The 16248-nt window shown below is 41.1% G+C and overlaps 1 pseudogene; it reads left to right on the top strand.

Annotated features, from left to right (window-relative positions):
- The window catches only part of LOC119499915, a 92717-nt pseudogene extending 82053 nt beyond the window's left edge, over positions 1 to 10664 (top strand).
- The last annotated feature ends 5584 nt before the right edge of the window (positions 10665 to 16248 follow it).

Genomic DNA, 16248 nt, shown 5'->3' with positions numbered 1-16248 from the left:
ATATTTATAATGAAATGAAATGACCATTTAAAGGCAAACTCTATGTAGAAAGAAAGGGCTGACAGCAGCAGCTGCAGCAGCAGAAACGCAGCAGACATGCAGCTAAACACCCGACGCATGAATCCCGCAGCCACCACGCCACACAGCCGCCACGCAGCCGCCACGCACTCCTGATGTTCTTGGTGTGTCCCAGGCTTAAGAATTGGACGTATGGTGCCTTCAAATGGGGTCGTGTTTATTGTGTTCACGAGACGAGTCCATATGAACTCCCCCCTTTTGTGGTATTCACAAACTCGTAAGTAGAACGTTTCTGAAAGCTCTGAGTTCACGAGTTGCGACGTGCTTGTTGATGTTGTCAGAAATGGCGGCGGCCATGGAAGTTCTTTTTTGCGGTACATAATAAGTGAATATATCGTAATTTTAGTTGTATATTGTTTTTCTTCGTAATTTTATAATATGTCTGAGGAAAATGTTGATATTCTCAATGGCCTCATCTTCTTCCTCTGTCATTATGTCTTTGCATTTCCTGCATTATGTCACCCACTTGCTAGATTTCTAAATTGCTAGCCTCTGTGGCTTCTTGATGCTGACAGTAACGTTAACATTGCCGTTGCTTAGCAGCGGTGCTCTCACCACTTAAACGCCAAGCGTATCGTGTACACAATTTCACATGTTGTAAACACGAGCGCACAAGTTTAATTTAAAGGCACCACTAGTCTATGTGACATCACCCATTGGTTTGTGGACTACAGTTTTGAAGCCTTGTGTTCAGCATTTTGGCCGTCGCCATGTTGGTCTTTGGTCGTCACCATGTTGCTTTTTTTTAGGAACAAGAAGTGACAAGAGAGGGTGGAGCTAAGTACAACCAAACACAGAATAAGACATTTTAGGCAACCAGAATTTTACAATTTACTTATATGAACTGGAAACACACTGCTTTATGGTATATTTGACTCTAAATGGGACTATAATTACTGAGGTAAAAAATCAAGTGAAAATTAGGATCATTTTCTCATAGACTTCTTTACAATTGGACTACAATTGGAGTTTACGGCGCTTCTGCATTGGCTTCACTTCTCAGAACCCGGAGGTTGCCGTCTGCTCACTACCTCATGCATTATCTTTTTTCCACCACTTTCCCTCCATATCCCCCATCGCTTTCCTTGTTTCCCATGCACCTCTTCCATCATTATATCCAGACTCTTTCTCTAACCTCACATAGTCTGTCTCCCTCCATTACCATGTCTGTCTCCACTGCTTTATTGTTTTCAGACTCTTATTTTTGTCATTCACAGCCTCTCTTTCTTTGTATCCACCTTTGGGCTTTGTTTTGTGTGTGTGTGGCCAAAACCGGCTTGTTCATTGAAGTCTTCATCAACAGAAGTCAGAGGTGATTTATCACACCAGCAGCGATCTGTTTTATGTGCTCTGTTTGTACGTGTCTGCAGGATAGTGTGTGACTGAAAGAGCCAGATAGAGATTATGAAAAGAAAAAGAAAATGGAGGGCAATCTGCTATGTCTGCTCTATAATATGATGTTTTCTGGGTTGATGGTGCCATTGACTAATTCTTCTTCTAAAAGATTTTCCTCTTCACATTTATATATAACAGTCAGAAGGTAACAGCAGCAATACAGTGTGAATACTGTAAAATGTTGCTACCTTGACGTATTGGGCTGTAAAATCGCAGAGCGGACCGAGGGTGAGGAAAATCAGGAATCCTGATTCGCATCACGTCCTGGGTCGCTGCTCTCATGGCAGGCTGTCTGTGTCTAGTGCCTGATTAAACACAGAGAGCTGAGATTGGCTCTCCCTGGATAGAGAGAGAGGGCAACACACACTGATGCAACAAATACATACGTACAGTACGTGCATCAGCTGTTCTCTGATCTTGTTCTCAGTGAGGTTTTGGTTTGTAAAGAACTGAAAGGTGGTCGCATCTTTGCCTCTTTCATCCTATTGAAAAATGTCAGTATACATAGAGTAGATAGTGGATAGAGTATTCCATAATTTTGTAAAGCAGAGAGAATACTGAACACAAGCAGCAAGCCGCCAATAAAGGATATGGATATGTGAAGGATATGTGATGTTAAATGCAAAATCCCAAACTACAATGTAGTCAGCTTTACGATATTCTGCCTCCAACCCATTCAAGTAAATGGGACTAAAAAGGGTGCAAGGGATTAACAAGTTATTAGCCGACCAGCAGCCAAGCGCTCAAACTACACGCAAGTGCATGTTGGTTTACGTGACGATATGGTATGGGCATGTGTGTGTGTGTGTCATAGAGAGAGAAATACAAAGACTAACGCCACTAATGTCCACCAGATCCGGCGAGGGCGCTAGGGGGATGGGCTCCAAACAACAGGCTGCTTCAAGCGATGACAATGCACCCGATTGGTCCCTGGTTTTCTGCTCGCCATTTGAAACAGGAAACAAACATGGCTACCTGCTCAAAAAACTGTTATTCCTTCTAAAGAATCCTCCAAAATCTACTTCTGAAAACATTTAATACAACAAACAGAAGAACAATACCAGGACCCTGAAACTGAAGCAGCTAAATGGAAATCCGCCATTGTTAACATCATCTTTATTATTTATATTCCTTATCCTGACATTTCAAATTGGCTTTGGTGAAGAAGGCCCATTCTCTTTAAAGACCTTGATCACACCCACACTCAACCACTTGCTGGCTAGATGTATGCTGGAAACACAAGGACACCAAACATCACAAACCAAAAGAAACGGTAGTAATAAGGTGTAACAAACATTAGATGTCTATCAAGCACAGTCTTTACATGCCCACACAGTCCTTGCAAAGAGTCTAATCAGGCAAATTAAGTGAAAGCACCTGCGTGGGTGGACCAAGAGCGTGTAGTGCCTTGAATAAACACGTCCTATTATGAGGTTTGATGTTAGTAATTCATGTCTACAACTTCACCATTCAGTCCAACAGATGGAAGCGATGTGACATAAACAAAGCGTTTCAGACAGAGGGTGAATAGAGGTGCTGCAGCAAAACCGGTATGAGAAAAGTAAAGCGTTTTATATATTAGTTACAGCGACACATGTGGCCATTAAGTCAACGAAAGTCAGCGTCCTGTTGCTCGTGCTCGCGCTTGTGCTCGCTCTACATAGACATGAATGAGCATCGATCAAAACAGTGAGGCGACACGCGTCAGCTAAAAGCACAATATCACTCTATATTTCAGCTGCTTGGCAGTAATGTTAGCTGACCAGACGAAGGTCTCTCCATGAATCAATGCTGATCCTAGTGTTGGCTTTTCCTGCCTCAGCCTCCCGACCGCGTCCGGAGGGAACAGGGGAGACACCGGAGTTCTGGTCGGAGACGATAACGTTTCTCTCTGTGGAGCCCCGTCACTTCACAAGACACGGGAAACCTCTGTTGGTCTGGAGTAGCTGCAGCAGTTATTTCTGCACAAACGTCCACTGAAGATTCACTAGATATTCTCAGAGCTACTAAGTTTTCTGCAGTGTGTAGTGTGCGCGCATGCACGTGAGGTGGAGCGAGTTGAGCGAGTGAGAACGAGCGCGGTGTGTGAGTGAAAGCAGGCAGGCAGAGGAGCAGAGGAGCAGAATACAGCAGAGACTCTGGTCCTGATAACCAAAGCTACGTTCTCCCCCGCGCCAATACTGTTTTGCAAGACGGGCTTCACTAGATAGAACTTTGTGGTTTTGGTACTTCCGTGTAGTTTGTATTGGAGTCTTGTCTGAACAGCGTAGCCACACGCGAGCGCGCATGAGACACCGACCCGGATTGAATTATATGTGTAAGAAGTTACAAACAGTCCCTTTAAACCAGCTCTTAAAGCACTGGACAAAAAACGGAGAACTCGTACCTCTATTACAATATTATCGACTACTTTATAAGATATTGCGGGTTTAAACTATTTATTTAAACAGCTCATAATAAAGTGAGACAAACAGGATCATCAACAAAGGGAGACGGGAAATATAAAACATTGCTTGACAAAATTTACATTACAGATAAACACAGGTTCCCGTTAATTTATAATCAACATTTGCGTTGTGATATTTACACAAACTATCCGTCAAAAAGGAAATGAAAGCCCCTCGTCTACATACCGGTTTCTTGAGAGAGCTCCAGCCAGCTCATAGCGGTCTGTGAGCGTGACCGCCCGGCTGGCGAGGTAGCGGACCTCGGCAAGCGCTATAGCTAGCTGTCATGGCAGTTTGTGGAGCTTCTCAACTCCAAAACGTTGGAGCAAATGTTCGATTCATCATCTAATATCGTCAAACTGTCCAATGTTCAAAATCTACACAGTTGATTTATCGTTCTCAAAAATGTTCAGAAGTGAATTTAGTGATGAAATAGCTGTGAGAACTGTAAAAAAAACGTGCCATTTTTGGCTGCTGTTTTTGTTGTAACTTTAGTCTGTACCATTCCAGCGCTTTGCATTGTAAGATACAGTAGGCGAGGTAGACTGGTCCAATGCATATTGGAGATTTCTTCCAAATCAGTACGACATCCCTATTTGTATACTGCATACTGCATACTACATACTAGATTTTGGCCAAAACAGTACATATAGTGTATGTATAGTATGCAGTTTTGAAAACAGCCTGACAGTAAACCTACACGCACAATACCTGGATCCTGAAATCAAAGCAGCTAAATGGAATTAAGCCATCATTAATTTCATTATTTACCCATGTGTTCCTATTGTGACATGTCAAAATGCCTTCCGTGAAAAAGGCTATTAGGCTATTAGCTACATTAGTTTCTGGGTCCTGGTATTGTGCGTGATGTGACTTATGCCGGGATCAGACTACACGATATTAGCCCGATTATAGCCCGCCACGGCTGTCGTAGGGGATCGGGAACGATAAATGAGTGTCTTGTGCGAAAATCGTTTCTCTTATCTCGTGTAGTGTGTCAAAGTACACGACAACCGACGCCACGTCTGGACGCCACCACGCCACCCCGAGGAAAAGTCTAGCCTGTCATAATTTTTCGTCTTGACACGCCTAGTGTGATATCTCCAACGATGTGTTCCTTTGCGTTGACTAATCAGGTGCTCTCTCCAGCGCACAGTCGCAGTCAGGTCACTTGGTAATAAACAAACATGGCGAAAAGGAGGAGGGATGCCGAGTTTGCTGCTGTCAGGTGGGACAACGACACTGATGAAAAATTCATTGAGTTGTGGCAACTGTACCTCTGCCTATTTGACGTTTCATCGAGGTAGTACCATGACAGAGTCAAAAAAGACAAATGTTGGCGAGAAACAGCGGAAGCACTTCACCAACCAGGTGAGTAGATATGCTGTGATATGCTAGCTGTGCCGGCATATCCCTGGTCCTAATTGCGGGAATATGCTAAATTATCAATACCCAAGCATTGACAGTTGCTTCAACCGCCTCCCCGATGACGTCTGAACTCGCGCATGATCGTGGAATACGACATGCCATGATTGGTCGTGGTCATACGTGTAGTCTTGCCAGTCACCCGACCAAGACACTGCAAGAGTTTATGGAGCTGTGATCTTTAGATCTGACATGGTGACCGCCGTCAAAGACAAAAATATCGTGTAGTCTGATCCCGGCATTAGTGGGACACTTGAATAGAGCAGAGCCATCGTTGATGTTATTGGTAACACCTGTGCTTTTCCTACTATGAGTCGGTCAAAATGTCTGACGTGGGAAAAGTCTTATTACATCTTTTTGTGTGAGTGGAGGCCCACACTAATCACCACTGTTGTGATACGCTGGTTGGTGGGCCAAATCCGTTATAAATAACCAAAAGTTTGGTGAAGCTAGGTGATGTCTGACAAAAACAATGGAGTTGGATTCTTCCCTCACGTGTCTCTTATTGTCCCAGTTTCTCTCTTCTTTCTCTCTCCTCCTTGTCTCCGTCCCCCCTCCCCCGCTCCCTCCTCCCCTGTTGGCCCAATTAACTCTGATAGAGAGACGCTCTGGGGTCAAGTGCTGTTTTTTTGCTGAGTCTGTTTGACACTTAAAAACACCAGATCCTCACATCACTTAGATGCGTCTTCTGAATGACCTTGGGTTGATGCACCGAGTCAAGCCTGTATATTTATTATTAATGGTTGAGCTGAGACAAGCTTTGTGGGTCGTTCTGTCTGACTGATGATGTTGGTGCTTTTTTAGATATTGTGTGTAGTTTTCTCTCGCTTTCTTTGTATGCTTTTTTCTTTAAGCACACATGGTTTACAACGTCCTATTATACAAATAATTTGCTCTTCTATCTTTTCTTCTCTCTGACTTTCCATAGGATGACTTCCTCTTCAGTGTGGCTATAGTGAGCGGGCTCACATGTGCTGTGCTGGCTGTGGCCAAGTTCATGCTGGGAAGAGTGCTGACTAGCCGGGCACTTATCACTGACGGTAGGGTAAACACACACACACAAACACACAGACATAGTTAATTATAAATAAATGAATAGCAAACCAATCTAAGAGGTCTCGACAAAGCTTACAAATGGCTACAGAATGGCAATAGGAAATAGTATTAGACTCACTAAATGCCCAGGAAAATGATTATTTCCATCACTCATTAGTCATTTCTTTAGCCTTTCAGCAATGTCTGTGTTTCTCTCTCCCGCTAATGAAAAGTAGTTCAAACAGAACAGTTACAAACCTGACTTTCGTGCAATAGCTCTGTTGGTTTTAAGAGAGAAAACAGGGCCTTGAAGGTCCCATATTGTAAAAAGTGACATTTTCATGGCTTTTATATTATAAAGCAGGTTTAAGTTCTATATAAATACTGTGAAAGTATCAAAACGCTCAATCCACAGAGAAATACACACAGCCCATATTCAGAAACTGAGCTTTTGAAACAAGCCATCAGGATTTCTGTCCATTTGTGATGTCACAAACATACAATATTTAGACCATTTCACAGTTTTAGATTTAAAAATTCTAAATGTTTCCCAGTTTATTTCCTGTAGCAGCGTATGTGAATGACATCAGCTGACAGGAAGCAAACATGGACCCAACATGTTGCCTAGCAATGCAATTCTGTTGCAATTCCATTGAAATGTTCTAAAACGGAGCGTTTCAGACAGAGGGTGAATACAGCTATATCCAAGCAGAGAGTATGAGGAAAATAAAGGTTTTTTTTAAACATTAAAGCATGTGAACATGTTCTAGCAGAAAACCAAAATACAAGTATGAACCTGAAAATGAGCATGATATGTCCCCTTTAAAGGGAGTTTGAGAAGAGAGTGGAATGATACTGTAGAGACAAGTAGATGGTAAACAGTGGAAGAAGATGTATTCAGATCCTTTGCAAAAGTAAAACTAGCAATATCATAGTGTAAAAGTATGGAAATGTTATTATTATCAAAAGTAAACTATTACTTCTTAAGGCCTTTACACATCGGCAGCGCTTTTTTTCGTGCGATTAATTCACACTTCATTATATTTTTCTCAAATTTTGTTTTTGTCACGAGTGCTTTCACACAGAATGCAAATATTACACAGTGAAAAAGTAACATTATTTTTTTCGGAAAGAATGTATTTTTCTGAGTTTTTGCACCGCCAATAAAGGCATCAATCAATCACGTCGTGCGGAATGGGTTGAATTGCGCACCTGAAACAATAACACGGAGGCTCCGTAGACAAAGGCGGATACCAGATCCATTCCTTCCGTCTTAACTTTCACAATAAAAGCCTAGACATATGATATTCCAACATATTCTCATGCAATGGTTCGTACCATTTCTTGGAAAAAAGTTATTCCTCCTTCTTCGTTCAAATGTCCAGCAACACATGACAATTTCCACTCGTTGCATGCATATTGCCTTTTCAAAATAATCTTTTGTCTTCACAGGAAACAGCTCCCCTTAGGTTTTGGCAATAGAACGTCTTAATTAGGCTTAGAAAAGTATCAGCTTGGTTAGTCTTAGGAAAAGAACGTGGTTTGGCTTAAAATAACTCTGGAAGTGGCGTTGCTAAGTACGTAAGTTACGTGACAATAACATCAACGTTGACTTGTGGTTCACACGGGACATGAATGCCGGTCTCCTGGGCGAAAGTCAAGACTACCATCCACTCCGACCTCCCTCCCTACGTGGCATTTTGTCTCTCTTTTATTTCCTGGTTCACGATTACGTGAATTACACATAAATTGATTTGTGGGATATACACAAATTTCAATGCATTACTTTTCGTTAAATATAGCTATGGACAGTGTATGAGACCAGCCTGAATATTCAAAGGAGAGTATTTTGCATTTTCATGTTGTTATTTGTCATGCCCCCCGGTTTGTAAAGGTCTTTATGCAGCAAAATGGCCCCTGTCATAATTATAATATTATATACCATTATTGCATTTACTTGACAGAGGCATTTCAGTGTTTTAGCCAGTCCAGAGGGAGCTCAATTTATCATTTTATATGCTGTTTGGTAGTTTTATGTACTAAATAGTTATACATCACATTTGTATTTGCTCATTATAAGCCTTCAAAGGCTTAATCTGCAAAGTACCTAGAAGCTATAACTGTCAAATAAATGTGGGGGAGTTAAAAGTACAATGTTTCCCTCTGAAATCCAATGAAGTAGAAATATAAAGTAGCATACAATTGAAATAGCTCTCCCTAACCATGAACCAAGTGTTAAAGGCCAGGGTTGTTGTTACACAAAACAAGCATGACAACCACAAAGTAAACAGAATCTAAAGCATTAATCCCTAACCACAAAACAGAGTATGTGTGTGTGCGAATGTTTCTGTGCGAGAGAAAGTTGCTCTCACAACTGGATTGAAAGACCTAATAGGTTATGACCCACTAGTTGCTCATAGACAAATGCGCATGTGAACAAAAGCACAGCACACAGAAACACACACACACACACACACACACACACACACACACACAAACAGGCGCTGCTATCCCCAGGTCTCAGAACGCGCAGGGCATCAATCCAATAAACCTGAGGTTGCTGTTCTCAGAGACTGGATTTATTTCCCACAAGACTATACACTTACTGCAGGCCAGACAATAACCCACTATGCTGCCTTTCACACAAGGAGAAATGTAATTATAAAAAAAACATCAGCCGCTATACAGGGTAACTCAAATACAGTAGATGTAGTGAAATGTAGCATTTATAGCCATTTATATTTCAGAGTTTCTTTGAATGCTGGGAAGTACGCTCATTTGCATTCTTGCCAAGAGTTCCATTCTTATGCCTGTGTGGTAAATATGAACCAATACAGCCAGTAGCTGGATAGCTAAGCTTATAGACTGGAAACAGAGGAAAAAAGAGCTAGCCTGGCTCTGTCCAAAGTTGAAAATAATCCGTCCATCAGTACCCCTAAAGCTGGATGCCCAACTTGTCATTTCTTACACTTCAGCTTTTTAACAGTTTCAACAACTGAGATATAACATGTTAAGTGGTTTGCTTTGAAAGTTTTGGTAGGACAATTTTGTTACTGACAGAGCCAGGCAAGCTGTTTCCCCATCTTTCCAATGTTAATGCTGTAAGCTAAGCTAACTCACTTCTTCGTATTTGTTGTAGCCTACAGACACAATAAATATTGTCATCTAACTCTCAGCAAGCGAACAAGTGAATCGACCAAAATATCAAACTATTCCTTTAACACCCAAAGATCTCAGAAAACAGATTCATGTTCAAATCTGTGTACCACTTTTTTTTAATAATATCTGCGTAAATTCTTTGATAGGTAATTTTCAGGATTAGTGAAGAGTATTTAAGTTTGGCAACGGGACAAGATTTTTTGTATCGGAAGCGTTCTGGTTTCTGTTTGTAGTCTGAGTAGTATTGACCAATCACTTTCGAGCAGGCTTTGGTTGAATGCAAGTAAACAGTCCGTGTGAAGAGTAAAAGAGGGGAAACACATTGGCCGAAAATGCAATCTATCGTCTGATGATGATTTAGCTTTTTATGGGTTTGAAATTAGCTTGTAAACTGGCTACTTGTGAAACAATCCGGTCGTACACGTCGTCCCTCAACTCCAACTCCAGTCTCACATCTCAAGTTGCTAATCGGATTGCAAACAATGAGCAGCGCACAGAAAAAAGGAAGTCTTGGCCCAGATATCTGCTGGCAACTCCGGAAACCCCAGAAATATAACCCATTGCTCCGAGACGCTTTTCTGTCATCAGACCGATAGCCGATGGTTTCGAGCAAATGAAACTACTCCATTACTCAGACATACAATACATAAACAGACATGACATTATCCCCATGTTTGGTCTTTCAGGGTTCAACTCTATGGTCGGTTCTGTTATGGGATTTTTCCATTCTGATCAGTGCCGAAGTCTTCAAGCACCATGCTGACGTCTGGTTCTGGACGGCACCACTCGGAGTTCTCATTGGACTCATCATTTTGGCATATGGCGTCAAGTAAGATATAAAACCAACAGTCCACCATTTGACTTGCTTGGGGTGCCGAGTGCCAAAACAGGCTGAAGCACCTTGCAGAAGTAATTTCTGCACCATTTACCTACTTCCCAATGACACCTTGTTTCTGTGTCCACAGACTCCTGAAGGACATGGTGCCCCGTGTGAGGCAGACGAGGAACTACGAACGCTTTGAGTGAGAGTGTGTGTTGACCTGGACGAGCAGGTTTCAAACACACACACCCACACACCTGGCTGCCTCTTGCCCCCCTCCCTCCTCTCTCTGTCTTTCATACACACATTAATACACATTTCATCTGCACATGCAGCACATGCAGACTCTAAACACCCATGTTCTTATACACGCAAAATATATATATATACACACACATGTTGTATATAGTATTGTACATAGTGGATTCATACATTCAGACATAAACAAACACACATGCATGGACACACAAACACAGATGTCTGAGAGACTTTGAGGGAAAAGGACGTGATTGAAGACCACATCCTGGAGAGAAAACACTTAAAGTTAAATCTTCTTTTCCACTCTTCTTCTTCACTTTTTGTTCATGAAACCACCAGTTGCAAAATGGCACCTAGAATAAAGAAAGGGCCCGAGAGCTGAGACTCCTGTCTACCAGCAGGAGCTTTGAATTTGTTTCGACCTGGAGATACAGTAGTTGCTGCTCAGATGACACCATTCTTATCATCACAGTTTTTACACTGCAAGAGACTACAGCTTATTGATCCATGTGGGTTCAGCTATTGTCATGTTGGGCATAACGAGGCTCAAAATCAAAAAGTGTGAAATGGTGTTGATTTTACTTAAAAGGAACAGTGTGTAACACTTTGGTGGATCTATTAGCAGAAATGGAAAATAATATTCATAACCATGTTTTCATTAGTGTATAATCACTTGAAACTAAGAATCTTTGTGTTTACGTTAACTTAGAATGAGCCCTTCATACCTACAATAGCCCAGAACAGACAAACCAAACACTGGCTCCAGCAAGAGCCTTTCGCGTTTTTTTACGTTATCCAAAGGCCACCGTAGTTCTCCGACACGCTTGTGAAACTGCGGTAACATGAGCCGCAGAGTGCAAAACCGTGGTACCGCGCCTAAAGTAGTGTTATTATGGTAAAGATGGCCTCTGAGCGGGGCGAACACTCTGCGGCTCACGTTGCCGACGTCTTGGGAAAGGGAGGAGTGAGCTGAGAGGTACTCAGCTGGTTGCAACGTGCAACCACACCACTAGATGCCGCCAAATCCTACACACTGTACCTTTAATGAAGCCTGCACAAACAAATGTTTCCACTCGCAATTCACTTGTGTAAAGATATGAGTTGTTTTTTTTAAGAATTTCTTAGTCTTTGTTTCTCGTATCATAATTTAGAATACAAACTCCAAGTTGAGCTGAGGTCTGAGAGCGGAGGAAAGAGGACTTAGAGAGTAAATGAGTAGCACTGAGTCAGCAAACACTGCTTTGTCCAAAAGGTGAAAAGCATCAGCGAACACGATGAGGTCAGCCTTGATCTAGCAACTCTACTACTAAAAGCAAACAGCAGTAAAGAGCACAGGAGACACTAAGGACAAACATTTGCTATACGATGGCTATAAACCTAAAGTGCACAAGTCATTTATATCCATTGCATAGCCCACTGTACTGTATGTAATGAACCCAAGCACAGATTAGCCAATTTTCCTTCATCTGCTGGTGTTTGTTGCTGACAGTTTAGCACAGTGCCCGCTTTAACACAATGGGTTATTAAAACTAAGAAATGATTTGGGGGAATTTAGCCTGTTTTGTCTTAACTACTGTATCTGACTTATTTCATTGCCATATATTGTACATATCTTTTGATTTGTTTACATACACACATGCCTGAAATCCATTCAGCATCTCTTCTAACGATAAGAATAGTAATAAAATCCAAGTTTTTTAAGGGTAAGATGGAAAAGAAATTGTAATATTTATCTTGTATTTTTGTCGTAACACCTTTAGATAATGAATAGATGTAAAAGCACTAAACTCTGCAGGAAAGTCTCTGCTACCATTTTGTTATAATCTTAATTATTTGCCATTTTCTCTATTGAATGTTGTACTCAATCCAGCTGAGATATTTACTACTTTTAATGACATTATTTTATTCATGTTGTACTCGTGTTGACTGCAAAGTTCATGTGGAATGTTGGATAAAGACAAAGTCTCAAACCTAAGATGAAACAAAGCACAATGACCAAGATAAAGCAGCCTGTGGGAATATCATTTACATTGCATATAATTTGCAGAAACAATGCATTTTCTCTTGCGTCTCATTTGTTCTGCATGTGATCATTGTTATCATCCATTATTACGTGCAATGAACTGAATGTAAATACAAAACCACACAGTCTGTAAATATGTTTATTACACTGTTCGGGTGCATCAGTAACAAAAAGTCACAAATATAGTCGTAGTACTTTATGGCCGACATAAAGGCTTTTTTTGGAGTAGACAGCATATACAGTAGTTAAAGTATACAGGATGATCAATGTTGCATATAGTTAAACATGTTTACTCTATAGTGCTTATACTGTAAATGTTGTTTTACATATTAATGTAGATTATTGGTGAAATGAAATGATAAGTCGTACTGTAAAGTTTTTGCACTGTAAGTGAAACTCTTAGACTGGATGTAGGTGGGATCTGTCCAAGGCTCCTTTATCACTTATTAGAAGCTGTCAAAAGAAGAACTGATTGCCAAGCAAATCATTATTTTAAATGTTGAAACGGGACAGTTATAATGCACTCTGTGGCACAAATCAGTATTATTTTACTGAACTTCAGAGGGTGTTATAAGCTCAGACATAAGATCACCCAGAACATTTTTAGAGAAACACTAAAGATGATTTAAAGAAGACCTATTATGCTCATTTTCAGGTGCATACTTGGATTTGGGTTTTTTACTAGAACATGTTTACAAACTTTGATGTTCAAAAAACGCTTTACTTTTCTCATACCAGCTGTGCTGCGGCACCTCTTTTCACCATCTGTCTGAAACTCTCTGTTTGAGCTCCCCCCCCTCTCCCAAAAAGCCCGGTCTGCTCTGATTGGTCAGCTGGCTCAGTTGCCACAGACCACACTTGCTCACGCTGCTTTGATGTGAATTCGGTTATTATGCTAATGTGTTACTTGGTGACATCACCACTTTAAGGAAGAAAGGGGCGTGACTTCAATCAAGGCTTTTCTGGCAGTGTTTCCGTGGGGGGAGAGTAACTCCTTTTCGGTTAGGGACTTTGGGTCTCTGTAGCTTTGCAGACCATTTACATGCACAAAAAAACGATACAACACACTACAGGAAAGAGAAAAAGCACAAAGCATAATAGGTCCTCTTTAATGAAATTGACAAAAATACCTTCATTGTCGTCCTCTTGGAGGAAGCAACAGAAACACCTCAAAATAAGCACTTAATATTATGAAGTTCAATTCTTGATTTTATACAAATGTATTGAGATTAATTAAATAAGAAATACATTTATATAAATAATTCATAGATGTTGTGTTATGCACAAATACAAACAGACATTGAATGAGCTTGCCACCCACGGCCAAAAATACATTTTCACTATCTAACCTGAGATGCATGACTGTGGCCTGGTTTCTTTTAAATGTGGATCCAGAGTGCCCCCTTGTGGTAGGACGCCACATGACAAGAGTTGTAATTAGTATTCACTGCACTGGATCCAAGGGAGAGAGTCTAAATTTATCCCTGAATACAGTGTAACAAAGCCTTGGACAGTGATTCTCAAGGCGCCTACATCCACTCTACACTGTAATTATTGACTCTCAGTTGACATACTGGGCAAGGTGCAAAATTCTTGGTATTATCTTTAGTTTCATTGTGTGAAGAATAGCTATAAACTGAAGGTGTGAGTCAGATCACACCACTTCGACTCACCAACAGCACACTGATTTGTAATGTTTCCCCTCTGATGCATAGAAGACAATCTTTACAATGACTTTTACTAGCAAAGCACAGTGTTTACATGCTGATAACCACCACATAAGGCACAGAATAAACTCATAATAACTCTTAGTAACGGTATGCTATTTTGATCTCGGCAACAAAATCCCTTTCTACCTCTCTGTTTTGCACTTTGTTTTATTTTAATGCCACTTTCTCTTGTGCACATTCGTGCCACATAAAATGTAGGCCGGGTGCTGTGATTGTGGCCCTAGCGCCCCCCTTACACTCCTTAGTAATGGGTGATCTTTGAAGCTGTTGCGCTCACTGTAAATCACTGGGTCAGTGCAGCAGCTCAATACCAAAAAAAAATTATATTTTGAATGTAACTGTAGTTCTGGGCGGCACGTTGGTGCAGTGGTTAGCACTGTCGCCTCACAGCAAGAGGGTTCCAGTGAACCCGCTGGACGGCCCCTTTTGTGTGGAGTTTGCATGTTCTCCATGTGACAGTGTGGGTTTTCTCTGGGTTCTCTGGCCGTCTCCACAGTCCAAAGACATGCCAACCGGTTAGACAGTTATCAGGTCATTAAATGGGGCGTTATCAGTGATTATAAGCCTCATAGATACTGGTTAGAAGGGGCCTGCTACACCTACTAATAGATTTCATCATTAAATCGCATGGGCGATAATCAAAAGAAGGAATAAAAGAAGAGCTCTAGAGACAGAAGTAATTATAACAGGAGAAAAAGCCAAAGGAAGTCAGGCGCTGTAATATAGATAGCATGAAACTCCATATGGGGTGAAGGTTGGGGGTGATTACACCCAGGAGATCTGGGTTTGCCACTGGTGTTGAAACGAATGACATAGCTTTGTTGCCTAAACCTAAACAAGCTGATTTGGTTGTGTTCAAAACGTAACGTTTCATTCAGTTTTAAACGTATTTGTTGCTTTTAAGGTGTTACAGGCCCCTACTAAAACCACATCTATGAGGTTAATAACGACTGATAACGCACATTCAATGAGCTGTCGAATCGGGTGCACATGCAGGTTAATTGTTGACTTTAATTTGCCAACAGGTGTGAATGTGAGCATGAATGGTTGTCTGTCTCTATGTGTCAGCCCTGTGATAGTCTGGTGACTTGGCCAGGGTGTACCCTGCATTCGCCCCAATGTCAGCTAGGATCCAACCACCCCCCAAAAAAACCTGAATAGGATAAGAGGTTACAGATTTTTTTCCACTGCCCGATGAAATGTTTGAACCCTTGCGCTCCCTGAAATACTACTCGAGGTTTGTGAAGAAACAACCTCCGAACATGTATTTGCACAAACACGAAACCTCTATTCATTTGACAGGCATTTGTATGACATCTGAATCCATTTCATTGTTCCATCGAAATTGCTCATTGAAACATGTCCGATTCTCCAGCTTGATGAACTGTGCCAAATCAGTGAAAGCATCTGTCCTCTCTTCTGACATGTGTGTTTCATTCAATTATACTTGTATGGATGAATAGACTTATTATTATTATGGCCCCCAGAAGAGCCATCAAGCCATTCATTTAACTTAATTTCACAAAATTATGATAGCAATACTAACCACTTCTCTGTTGCTAATAGGCTTTGCATGGGCGTGTCAAACCCTTACAGCTTCAGTGGTTTCAAGTGCATTGCAGCCACACACACACACACACACACACAAACACACACAAACGCACAAATATACAAAACATAACATACATGGAAAGATGTAACTGAATTTCCAATAAATCTGACTAACAGAATTGTTATTTGTCTGTTTGTACAGTAATGACATCAGTGGTATTACAGATGATGTAAACACCATTTATTTATGTAAAAGAACTATGAAGTACCTCTTTGTCAAAGAGCAAAGTTTTATTGATTAATAAAGTTTTTATCCTGCTTAATGTT

Source organism: Sebastes umbrosus, chromosome 13 (assembly GCF_015220745.1).
Source record: "Sebastes umbrosus isolate fSebUmb1 chromosome 13, fSebUmb1.pri, whole genome shotgun sequence".
In the NCBI taxonomy this organism is placed as follows: Eukaryota; Metazoa; Chordata; class Actinopteri; order Perciformes; family Sebastidae; genus Sebastes; species Sebastes umbrosus.
Note: the sequence above shows the minus strand (reverse complement) of the source record. Positions and strands in the feature narration are given on the sequence as shown.